Source organism: Lathamus discolor, chromosome 11 (genome assembly GCF_037157495.1).
Source record: "Lathamus discolor isolate bLatDis1 chromosome 11, bLatDis1.hap1, whole genome shotgun sequence".
NCBI classification, from domain to species: Eukaryota; Metazoa; Chordata; class Aves; order Psittaciformes; family Psittacidae; genus Lathamus; species Lathamus discolor.
In genome coordinates, this window is record NC_088894.1 from 15,123,887 (window position 1) to 15,137,227 (window position 13,341).

General features: G+C 45.1%; 1 long non-coding RNA gene across 2 annotated transcripts in view; it reads right to left on the reverse strand.

Moving 5' to 3' along the window:
• The window catches only part of LOC136020349 (uncharacterized), a 92,167-nt gene that overhangs the window by 35,172 nt on the left and 43,654 nt on the right, over positions 1-13,341 (reverse strand). For both annotated transcript variants that reach the window (XR_010615295.1, XR_010615294.1), the window contains exons 3-4: positions 4,414-4,469; positions 2,377-2,494 (exon numbers count right to left, since the gene is read on the reverse strand). This is a non-coding gene — a long non-coding RNA (uncharacterized LOC136020349). The remainder of the gene's footprint in view (positions 1-2,376; positions 2,495-4,413; positions 4,470-13,341) is intronic.

The following is a 13,341-nucleotide window of genomic DNA, read 5'->3' on the forward strand; positions in this document are numbered from 1 at the left end:
ATTTTACCCATTTCATTTCTTTCTGCTTGCTTCAACATGGTTTGGTGTAAGTCATTATGGTCTCTCTTTGCAGCAGCCAAATAGCCCAAGGGTGTTAAGAGCCATGATGATCACAGGCTATCTAGCAGCTTCCTTGCCACAGATTTCCTGCAAACCCTCCTGCCTGAGGCAGTCCTGCATTTCCCACCCACATGATTTCTCCTGAACCTTTCCAGATGGGAAACATCCAGACAGTGCTGGAAGAGCTCAGCAGCTTGGATCCTATCAGCAGGCTGGGAACGTAGCCTCCAGGGCACTGTATCAGGACTGCACAGATCCCATTGATTTCCTCCCTTTTAACTTGTCAGAAAGCTGAAGTTTTCAAAAACGGTTCTCTTTAACCTCTGTGAGGAAGGAGAGATCTCAGGGATTTGAACACTGATCATCTGAAAACTGCGTTAGCAGGTGAAGGAGCTTGTTTGAGATTCTGATCAACAAAGCGCGGCTCAGAGGAGCAGGTCAGGAAACGTCAAAGATGGATCAACACAGAAGAAGATGGTTTTGTTTTATAACAAGCTCTGCTGCTAAAAATGCTGGGGAGCAGCAGCTAGGAGGGAGAGAAAGGGTGTACGGTGTCATGGAGGAGGGGAGAGAAAGCCTTAGCCAGCAAGACAAGCATCCTGAGTCACTGCTGGGGAGGTGAGGCCACTTTGCCAAGGAAAGGCTGACAGAGTAAGTCAGGTGCCTGGAGTAATTCCACAGCTTAAAAAGTGATAATAGTTTATATTTTCAACACAGGATTGGTGCAATCCTGGCCACAAACCAAATACAAAATCCCACTGATGTGAGCCATGGTCACCCACTGCCAGGGTTGCCCCTGTACATGCATGCAAGGAGGAGATAAGTGTGGTCCATGCCATTCATCTGAATGAGCCGCATCCCCAGGCTTGTGCGAAGCAGCTCCCAAGGAACCCCCTGTTCACAGGGCAGAGTGCTCCAGGCTCTGCTCCACCTCCAGCATTGCCCCACAGTAGTGTCGAGAGGAGCTGTGTGCTCGGTCCCATCCCCACACCAGGAACCCCTTGCTGGGGCTTGGGAACACTGCAGTGGTGAGCGCCTCCGAGATGAATGCCTTTAGATGAGAGGAGCTTGTTCTGCTGACCCACAGTTGTGATTTTCATCAAAAAGCAGTGAATTTGTTGAACTCTGATTTCACTTTGCCTAGGTCTCCACAGCTAATGTCTGTGGCTACAAGACACCCAGGATATTAATCACAGAATCATGGAACAGTTTGGGTTGGGAGGGACCTTCAAAGTTCATCAAGTCCAACACCCTGCAATGACCAGGGACATCTTCAACTACATCAGGTCACTCAGAACCACATGCAACCTGGCCTGGAATGTCTGCAGGGATGGGGCATCCACCACCTCTCTGGGCAACCTGTGCCAGTTGTACCACCCTCAGCAGAGCAGAGGCAGAACCATCCCCCTTGACCTGCTGGCCCCGCTCCTCTGGCTGCAGCCCAGAATACAATTGGCCTTCGGGCTGCAAGCACACAGTGCCCACTCATGACCAAGCTCTCACCCACCAGTACCCCTCAGGGCTACTCTCAATCCCTTCATCCCCCAGCCTGTATTGATACTGGGGGTTGCACCGACACGTGTGCAGGACCCTGCACTTGGCCTTCTTGTGCCTCATGAAGTTCACATGGGCCCCTCTCAAGCCTCTCCAAGCTTGTCTGTTAATCTCTATTATTTCTTTATTCTTTTTTTCTGCTATAAAACCTTCTCCATTTCACTGAATTTTTAACTAAAAATGCAGCAAATAAAACCTGGTTTTTAAAAAGATGTATCAAAAGCACTTTGCTACACACCCTTTACAAACACATCACAGTTGCCTACCAGTAAACCTCAGCTTGGTCTGGGTTTTAAACTGACAAAGTACAAAGTGAATACAAAAACCCCAAAAAGAAAATAAGTTTTTTTCCATCATTATCCAAGTACTACCAAAGCCCAGTACTGCACAGCCCCTGAGTACTGCTGGGATTGACGTAGCCCAGTACTGCACAGCCCCTGAGTACTGCTGGGACTGACAACAGGAAGAAACTTGCTTTCTATTTTGTCCTGTCAATATTTCCCTTGCAGTGCTTTGGTCAGCACTGAGGCTCTAACCGAAGTTAGAGTTTGCCGTGTTTGTAGGCAGAAATAAGATCTTTCAATAGATGAACCGGTATAGCTGGAAAAATTACATAAGTTTCCAGGTGCTTCCTAACCAGCCTCTCACACAGTCACTAAGACAAGTCTCTCGAAACCCCTTGAGTTGAATGACTCCATGAGCTCTGCTTAGGTTTGCTTTCACTCCTTATTTCCAGGAGCATAAGTGCTTTTCGCAGCTTACTTGACTCAAGGGCAAGGATTAGATCTCTCCAATTTCAGAGAAGCTCTGTCTTCGACCAGCCAGAATCACTCCAATTACTTTGGTAGCTTTGCTTTCTCCCGGGCTCCTTTCTTTTCATCTGTTAAAAGAAATGGCCAGAACAATTATTTAGAACATAAACACACACACACAAACCCCTTTAACAAGTACAACCAATCCCCTTTTATGATATACCCTATCTGTTCTCCTTAGTCCTTTCCTGAGTTGAACCCTTACCAAAATCCTCATCAGATAAAGTCTGACAACTCCCGTTGTAGTGATCCATGCTGCAGCTGCTGGAGAGCAAAGGAGATGTTATGGAATTCCATATTCAAGTGACCAAGTCACTAGCTCCATCCTAACTCCATAGACTCCAGGAGGAAGAGGAGGGTAAGGTGCTGAGCCATGCGCTTCTCCCAGATACCACAGACCTTCTGTTCTGTGAACTCAGCAGATATGAATGGAAATCACTGATGGAAAAATGGAACACCAGAGAACACAGAGTGCTAGTTGTGATCTTAACTGCAGTTTAGCGGTGCATGGGGCTTCTACACATAGGCACTGCAAGCATGGCTGAAGGAAAACAGCACTCAGTGCTGTTAAAAATGGTCTTATTTAACCTTTGAAAATAAGAGCAATGATTATGAAAGGGGTGACAAAGTTGTTCTCAGTATGTCTAGTTGAGAATTGCTGCCATTTTCCTAGCTTATCTGGATATGGGGCTGCTAATCAGAATTCCACAATAAATAGTGCTGGAAATGAGAATGGTATTTGGATTATTTGCCCTAAGCAGAAGAAAGGCAGCAAAACAAGTCAAGGAGGAGGTGTGAGGCAGAGATCAGCCTCCCTTGGTGCATGGGCACCTCACAGGACTTTAGCATCATCAGAAGAACAAGCAATCACCAAGTCCAGAGCTGCTAAAGCCAAGTTCAGAGCTCAACAGCCTAAAGAGCTCTATCACACCCTGCCCCAGCAATGGGGCCAGACTCGGATGCTTTAGCAACAAGCAGTACAGAAAGCCCAGAAGATGACTGTATCTGGACTCTTTCTTTGGAAGAGCAAAGGCAAAATCATCCAGCCAGGATCTGAATCAGTAGCTGGTCCTGACACCTGAACTACCAGCAACCCCAAGGGCTGCTTTAAGGAGAGAAACAAAATCACAAGGTTTGTCAGCAGATTTTCATTACGAGGAAGCTGAGGTCACCCATATTTCTACATGAATTTTCTAGTACATATTGGTTGGACTTTAGGTAATTGCCCCTCCTCCACCCCACCCCCCCTTTTTAATAAGTAGAATTTACTAGAGTTGCATAAAAATGAGTAATACATTAGTTTCACTTAGACCCAATATAAAAATGAGTCATTTCTTTCCAGCACATGACCAGGCTATTATGTCTCTCCTAAGTATATTGCCAAAAGATAGAGAAAGATGTTACTTTTTGCCCATAAACACACACTGTAAACCATCTGATTCTCTCAAGTGACAATGAGTTCACCTCCTGAAAAGGCCCATTTGAAATGCACCTTCCCTGTCATACCCACATCCCCACAGCTATGTCAAGCCCTGGGAAAGGGGCACATACTTTGTTCTCACTCAGATGAACCATGTTTATCTTTTTCTGGCTGACAAGGGGAAAAAAATCTTTGTGACAATGGGGCCCTGGAGGGAATAATGTGGTACCTTTATTTATAGATCCAAGGCTCGATAATCTGATCACTTGATGCTCCCTTCCCTTCAGGCTTTGAGTAACCAGTATTTAGCCTTGCCCTGGTTTTGGCTTTTCTGCCCCTCTCATCTTTCCAGCTCTCTACATCTCAGACACAATTTCTTTAGGAAGGCAGCAAGTTCTGGCTGGGACTGTGAAGTACAGCGTTTGCGCAAACAACATGATAGCACTGTTCCTGCCAACCCCTCTTCGAGGCAGGAGGGACCAGCACTGTCTGGCTCTGTAGTGACAGCAACATTGCTGGATAATCTGTCCGCCTACACTGAAATGAGGGGAGATTCACTGGACTTACTTTCTTCGTTTGCTAACTTTACTTCTGAGCAGTCTCTCTGGAACTCGATGGCAATCCTGTAAATACACCAAAGTCAAAATCAGAAGTAGGATTAACAGTGAAAATAAAACCAGCTATTAATCTATTTACTTTAACATAGACTGACGGAAACAGGTTATTGCATCCAAAATCTCAGCTTAGGGAGAAGCTCTCACACCCTTTTCATGTCTTTTATATCTCCTCTGGACTGCTTCACATCTGAATGCACAGAGCATGTTTTAAACATGCAGGTGGACGCTCCCGATGTCATGCTCATTGACAGCTCCAATCACTGTCATCAAATGTACCCTGGCAAAGAGCCCTGATATAATCTAACCTCACCTTGCCCTTCGCTGGCATCTAGAAATCAGCCCATAACTTACTGAGTACCGAGTACATCTTCTTTCTCCTTTCCAAGGAAATTTTTACTAAACCAACTAGTATGGCAGGGAGAGACAAAATACCTTTCACACTCCCAAGCCTATTCTCAAGGTCAGGAATGGGAGTAGGAGATTTTTCATTCATCTTAGAGCATCAGCTTGTTCACTGGTATTGTACGAGTGACTGCATTTGCTATGCTTCCAAATCCACACGCAAATTTCAGCTCTCTTAAAGTAGGAACTGGTGCGTTGATTAATGCATTTTCTATGTGGGGATGTTCATCCTGCACAGGAACATCCAACAGCACTGATAGTAATCAAGAGAAGTATTCACTGCATGTTTGCATACGCATTACTTTGGGCCCGTAAGGATACTTCAGTGTCCCTCTATAAACAAGAGATATAAACTCTCCCTGCCCCAACCTCCAAACAAACCTTAGTTTTAAGAAGAGTAGGGAAAAAAAGAGAAAAACCCACCCTTCTTGTCACTTTGGGACAGAGGCACAAGAGGATCCTGTCACATTTTTTGCTGTGGATCATTATAAAGGAAGAAACCTTCAGTTTGCACAGGAACGCCATATTAAAAACATAGAATAGTTAGGGTTGGAAAGGACCTGGATTGATACAAAACGGACCAATACCACAGTGCTGGTAAAGATCTGCAGAAGCTGCTCTCCTGCCTTCACATCTGCAATGCAGATTTCCATGACCCTTCTGCAAACTCAAATCCCACACTCTTAATTCAATCCATGGAGCTACAAAGAGGTGACTTGAAGCTCCTTCTCAGATCCCAAATTCTGGATCTTCTCTTGTATTGTTCAAAGTCTGAGCTACCAATACTGAAAACGCTTTTTTTCCTTTATCTTTTTTTTTATATAAACTGTAACCACCACCTTCTCGCTTTGCAGTCTGAGCCAGTTCTTAATCCATTGCTTTCCACTACTCAGTCCTAAGGGTACACTGAGGTCACGTTTCCTATATTTTCTTGGAAATCATTAAACATATGGGGAAAGTGGGAGTTGGGTAGAATACAGTTTAAAAGCTTCTGTAACTCAAGACCTGGAGCTGTAAGAAAGGACTATGCATTGCAGCACTGATGATCAAATCATGAGTTGGCAAGACTGGGCTTTCATTCAACTGGACCACAAATACACTTGAAACAGTGACTTGCTTTTCTACTTTTGTTTCAGATCCACCCAGCATCTTTTTTGACATAAAGTGACCCATTTCTGTTCTGAATCACTAGCAAAGAAGGGAAAGGAAGAAAAGTGAAGGTATCAGTCTCCACATCTTCATCCCGCAACATGTTCCAGAGGGCACAACTTGATTGTAACTTCCCTCACTCTCTCATGACCTCTTGTAAAATAACCCCTTCTCACATCCAAGTTATAAAGTAAAGCAGTTCCTTTCACACTTAAGAGTGCACACTGTCTATGATGGCAAGATAAAGGTCAGCCAACAGTGAATGGAATTTAGCTTATCTTCAGAAAAATGATACCTCAGCCACAAATGATGAGGGCCACATAATGAGTGCACCTTGCCCAAGGTTATGGGGGGATCCACATTAAGAAATCAGACTCCTAACCCCTGCACTGCTTCAGCACACAAGAGAGGCAAAATGACTGCTGCCCTTAAATTGTGGATACTGAGACTCCCCCACAACCCAACTGCACAACAGTACTCATCCAAAGGAGCTGCATTCCCCTTCCAAACCTCAGGAAGCACTTGCAGGACATATCTGCACTGTGCCGCTACCCCTAGACTAGTATCCAGATGATGCATCCGCATGCAGCAGAAAGCCTAACACATGCCCTAAAGCAGTGCTACTTGTTCAGGTTTGAGGTTGCTTCTTCCTCAAGCCCATACATGAGGGAAGCCTGTTTGGGGCCATGCTTCCTCCTCTGTTTTCAACAACGCGGACACAGCACATGGATGTGGGTGCTGCAGCATTGAGCACTGCAGCCTCACTGTGAAGAGTGCAAAGTCCCAGCCCTAGGAATTGCAGGCACAGCATCATTTCCAGCCTCTGGTTCCGGGAAGCAGCCTTCATCCTTCGTCACCCACCCTCCCCTCAAAAGGTTCCCACCTATTACACTGCGCAGTAGAGAGGCAAACACCAGCAACATTGCAGGTTCCTCTATGTATTAACAGCAACACCAGAGCCAAGGCCAGATGCAGGTTTAGGCTCTCTTTGGTTGCAACGTGTATCCAGGGAAGAAGTACATCTTGATCCTCCATCAAAGACTTCTGCTAGCCATCAGACACAGATTACAGGTGAGTGAGATAGGAGGATGCTACACATTTTCAGACAATGCTTCAAGAATTTCTGTGTTGGACAATGGAAAACACAAATGATGTGGTTGTTTCAACTGATCACCCTGGCAGGGATTTAAAAAGAAACAGAACAGAGCCAAGAAAACCCAGTTATATAAAGCTGCAGCCTATTTCCTAAGAGCATGAAGGAGAAAACCTGTCTGTACAGATGTTTTTCCTGCCCCCAAATTTGTTATCTATACCGATCTCGTATCCAGGGATGCTTGTCCAAGACAGTTCCATAAGCAAGGGTAGGATTACAACCCTATTTCGTACAAGCCAGATAGCACTAACGCAGCCAAAGCTACAGGCATGTCTTTCTCTTTGTTCCTAGAGATAAACATAAAAGTCACTGAGTGGGAGAAATACTGAGCCAGTCCCTCCTCAGGAAACCCCAGAAACATTTCCAAATAGCAAATTACACATGTAGAAAGACTTGACAAATGGGACAGGTCTGCTCCATTCCATATGCTTACCTTCCACATAGCCTTCATCCCCTTGTTTCCATCATTAGCCCTTTTACTGCATAATTATGCCTTTAAAAAAATGCAATGCCTTCTCCTTATAACATCCCCCTTGGGAAGCCAAAGCACTTCAAATGCAACGGTTTGGCATTAAACAAGGAGAGTTATTGTTATGCTTCTTACCCCTACACTTAAGCTTAATATGGGCATAGATTGGAAGTGCAGAACAGACAACTGCTGAAAGCAGAAAAAATACTGAGGTTTCTTGTCCAAGGCAGAAGAGGAGGAGGGGAATGGGCTGGAGGTGACTGTTCCTTAGCCAGCACTGCTAATCGAATCAAGCCATCCTCATCAATATCACTTTGCTTTGGCAGCTTTTCAAGAGAGAAAAAAAAAAAGAAAGAAAGAAAGAACCCCCCCCCCCCCGCCTTGCACTCCCCTTGTGCAACACGTTTAATTGCTCTGTGTGCCACACACCAAAGAGGAAATCCAGGGGGTTAGCAGCAGCGTGATGAGCTGCATCGCCTTTAATGCTTTAAAGAGCAAATTCCTGCAGTTGGGGACCAGGCAGGGGGAAGGCACATCCCCCTCTGACCCATGGGGCACATTCTTTGCCACTCCATCTGCCACCCCCAGCTGCTAAATCCTCTGTCACCAGCACAAGGTGATCCCAGACCTGAGCGTGCTGCTAACACATGAAAGGAAGCAACTTTGGCCGAGTGCCTCCTCCCAGGCCCCGCTCCCCCTGCGCCCTTCCTCCCCTTCCTCCCTGACATGTTTAAAGCATCTGAATGTCAAGGTACTGAGATATCGCAGAGCGAGCTTCCCTTCCCTATCCTGCTCAGACGTCTCTTGTCAGCAGCTCCCTCCAGTCCTACTCTCAACCCCCTGTTTTCCATGAGGATTTCCCTCCCTCCTGCTCCGGAGCCACAGCTCTGGAGCTCACATTATTTGCTTTCTTGGAGCCTACAGTCTGGAGCCAGGGAGGTTTGTCTGCTTCCCTGGGTTCAGCTAATAAATTGGGATCAGGGGGTCACACAGCAGGGGACTTGGAAGCCTGAGAGCCTCTGACACCATTTTTATTAGTTTTTACTATACATACCATTTCAGGAGCCGGGATGCCATCCCTGTGGGGCCCTACCCATTGCTTAGTAACTAAGATTTTGTAATCTAAGTTTTGACAAGGTCATTTTTTACCTTGGAAGAGGGTGGGGGAGGGAGAACCCCCATGTACATTAATTACACAAACACTGTGGGGACAATGCAAATAGGAACCCATTTCCCTTTTGCATCAGGGATAAAGAATGAAAAAATGTTTTTACTATAGGGCTATTACAAGGCAAACAGGCCAGGATGTTTTAAATGACACACTGACACAGACCTGCACTCTCTGTGCAGGTAGGGTGAGTGCATTTCAGCCTTTCCCCTGTCTATTCCTAACAAAACAAAAGTGACCAAACCAGGAGGGAGCCACAGAGCCCTGATGCCCATGTTATACTAAATGCTCCCATGCCCTGATGGCAGCATAGGGGTGACCGTGATCCAGCTAAAATTAAGTAACAAAACCTCCACCGGCCTCAGCATCACCATGACAGTTAACTCTGTGTTTAGTCGATCACTGCTGGCACATGGGGTATAAATTACCTTTCGGCAAGCTCTAGCCCCAGCAGACAGAGGTGTGAAGAGCCCAGGCACCCGCCGGCCCTTCAGGCCAACTAGAGACAGTTTTTTCCCTGATATAATGTTTCTTAGGCTAACAAGCAGGATGACTGGAAAGCATGCGAAACAAGGAAACACAGCCACTGAGAGCTGGTCAGAGCTGGGACCATGGCATGAGGGTAGGTACAGAGCCAGTGTGCCGAGCCAGGCTTCTCTGATGTATTTAGCGCTGTTTTCTTCATCCGCAGCTTTGCTGTTCAATAACCCCGAGTGTATTTTTCTTTCTTTTCCTTCCTCTTTTTTTCACCTCCTGCTCTGATAAATTCATTCTGGAAGGAAGAAAAAAGTCCTTTGGTCACTGCTACCTTTCCCTTCCACCCTCTCCCCTGATCCACAGCTGTGTGAGGTATATGCCTCTGATGTGGTTAGAGCAGGACTGAGGTTAAGTAATGCTTTGAGGTCCTTCAGTATGCATTTTGCTGTCTGTCACCTCAGTGGGCTCCAGCATATGCTTTGAGGTTAAGTCCCAGTGTTTGTGTTTTGGGCTTTTGTTGTGGTTGCTTGATTTGTTCATGATGGCCTTGGCTCTGCCACCCCACCAGCAAAAGCAACATTCACAAAGTGGCGACTCAGGCATTTGATCCCCTGGCAGCAACAGTGCCTGGCAGAGGCTCAAAACAGATCAGAGAACGGGGCAACAAGTGTCCCCAAGATGGATTTCAGACAAACAGGGAAAAACCTGAAAAAGCAGCAAGAGAAAAAGCCTGAGATTAACTGAAGAGACAGAAAAACAGCTGGAATGTCAAGTGGAGCCTGAAGAGATCAAAAGTAAATCAGCTTGGTGATAGACAAGGAACTGTGCTGTGCTTTGGAACAGCAACGCTCAAAATATGGCAACTCACTGGCCTGCACAGCTTTTTCCTTCAGTTAAACTCAGCCTCACGTCAAAAGCAGTTGCTTTTTGCTGCCAGCACTGGAAACTCAAAGCAGAACCTACAGACCAAGCTGTTTTCTTCCTGCATCAGGCACCAGCCCTAAAAATAAAATGACCCTGGAGGACTCGAAAAGCTGGCTCGCTTGTTTGGCTGATGGCGTACGAAGCAGGATAGCAAGGCTTGTGCTTGTGCTTCCACAGTTATATGGGCTCTGTGGGCTTTCAAATAACAAAAAATGTCCCCAGACATGAAGGGAGAACTTCATCCTGACATAGTTTTACATCATAGTAACAACTTCACCCCTGGAGGAGGAAGGAGTGATCCTCATATCACAGAATCATAGAATCACAGAATGGTCTGGGCTGGAAGGGACCTTAAAGCTCATTCAGTTCCAACCCCCTGCCATGGGCAGGGACACCTTCCACTAGAGCAGCTTGCTCCAAGCCTCGTCTAACCTGGTCTTGAACACTGTGGACATACAAAACTGTAACATCAATGAGCAATCGAGTACCAGACCACGTGTCTGAACTGGAACTGTCAATTTTTCCATAAAAGCAAGACATTATGAGGATTCACAATATGCATCATCAGTGATGGGTATTTCTGCATTAACCATATTTCAGGGTTGAATACATGTGAAAGTATCATATATGGACTTCTCCAATAAGGTACTCTGTAATAAAATACCAAGTTCATAGAGGGAGGAAGGATGGTCTTGTGCTTAAGCACAGCACTGGAGTCACAAAGCCTGGATCCTGTCCTTGGTATGACCTGTGGTCATTCCTGTGAGACCTCAAAAGCAAGACTTATCTTAGCTATGTAGAGTGAAATCACTACCGGGTGTACAGCAATTTACATTCAGAGAGCTTTATAACTCATTTTTGCCTGTTTGATCTCCAGCTCCAACTTTTCTGGCAAAATAGCAATTAGAGCACAAGTGCTGAGCCGGCTCTTTATTGCTGCCCATGCCCTATCAGACTAAGAAAATGATTGTGACTCAGTCACCTAAGCTCCGTTCTGTTTATTCATGTGTAAACTGGGAATCACTATAATTGCTTTCTAAGCATTAATAGATTATTCCTCATTGCACTACTACAGAATTCCTAGAACAGAGAGAAATAAAACCAACAAGAGCAGCAGAGAGCAGCAAACTGCTCAGCACTGTTTGTTTACTTGGTTTTTCTTCTGAGTGCTGAAGTACATGAGAAGTTCTTTCCACTCGTGTCCTGACCTCAGTACAGTGTGCCATGGTGTGCTCTGTGACCATCTACACATCTCTCTATTCAGACATGACTCCATCACAGACATCATGCCACTACATTCCATGGGGTGCCTAGCAGGGAGTTCCTGAACACATGTCTATTTATACCACTACCTTATATATCTGCTCAGATCAAGAAATCTTCTATATTTTACTATCATTAGGGCGGCAAGATAGTCAGATGGATATCAGATGATTCACTGATTCCTAGGTGCAGTTACCTTATTCTACAACTCCTCTATGCATTAGTGTATCTCCAGCCACTGCTTTACGCACATTTTCTCTGGTTGCTGAAGTCCTATAACTCTGCATGTCTCCCTGCCTCTTACAGCAAGCAGCCAGAAACCAATTGCAACCAACACACTGATTTGTATAAAGAGAAATTAATCCTCTTCCTTCTTGGGGCTGGACTGTCTCGAGTGCAGGATGGATGGATCACCAACTAAAATCCCAAAGCAAATAAGGAACCAAGTCAGAGTGACAGGAGGTATGTAACATGGGCAGATTAACTTCACACCTTTCATCATCTCAAGCAACAAAATAAATGCAAATGACTACAACACTCAGGCCTGGCGCTCCCTTGGGAAAAAAACTAACAGCAAAAAAAAAGAGCCAAAAACCCCAGCCTTTGGAAATCACTTCTATGGGAAGTGGGAGGTATATACTACAGCTTGGTGATGCAAACAGTCTCCTTGTCCATACTGGGGTATATGCCCACCTCATAACAAACACTGCTTTACGGAGACATAGCTTGAGCTTTGATTTTTATGTTGTTAGGCAAAAATTGTTTTACTATTGTAGTTATTTAGTCACAGGCTGATCAGTCACACAATAGCAACTGCAGAAGTTTAACTGTAAATATGGCCTGCATACTTTTTTACTTAAAAATCAGCTTGCTCTCATTTCAGGTAACAACATGGAAACGTACTGAAAGGACAAAGAGAACATTCAAAGACAGTAAGCAGAGTCAGCTAGTAAAGGTTCAAACAGGTATTCTCAGCAATCTGTAAGACACTCACAGAATTGTCCCACCTGAAACCCAGAATTTTTTCATGGTGGAGAAAGTTGTTTGGGAAAAAGACACAAGGGAAAAAATGAGCCATTTCTGCTTGCAGGCAGCTAAAGCTGAACACTCATGTTTCCTCAGAGAACGTCTGAGTGGAAAATCTGACTGATCTGGCAGAGACCATTCCAAGACAGTGATACTGAGTCATAAAGCCAAGCCGTAGCTACCATGCAGCCCAATCCAGTGCTTCTCAAGTCAATAGGAAAGCTCTAGAACTAGCACACACAAATTAAATCAAGTTTGCAGCATGGCTGCTATTAGCTCAGCCCCACTGGAGGAGCTGGCAATGAAAAGCTGCTGCTTTCATGAAGACACTTCCATCACTGTTATCAGTGTCATTTCTGTCTAAGGATGTTCTGCAAATTCAGACAGGCATCAAACTGAGGAGTGTTCTTTGGACTTTGTTGTTCAAAGAGAAGTGGGGAGAAAACAGTTTCACAGCTGTAGGTTGAGCACGAAAAATGTGGCAGGTGACAGAAAGAGGGTCACCACACTGAGAGAGTGTCTCTGTTTGACAGGGTATGGGCTTGGTTTGCTGTTATATTATGTGAACTTAGTGCTGGTAAAACAGGGGAAAAAATGCTAGTCTATTTAAATCCTGGGATGAGGAGCTGCAGCATCCATCACTTAATAGGAAAAAATATTCTCCTTCAGATGAAACAGCTAACAAAATCTATATAGAGGACAAGCACTTACAGAAATCAGACATGAAAGCATAGGTTGGGATATAAGACAAAAGAAGCTCTAGAAGGGACAGTGAGCAAGCCTAATTGACCTCCTGATGCAAAGCACATCCCTTGAAGTCAGACAGCTCTTTCTATAGGGGTAAAAA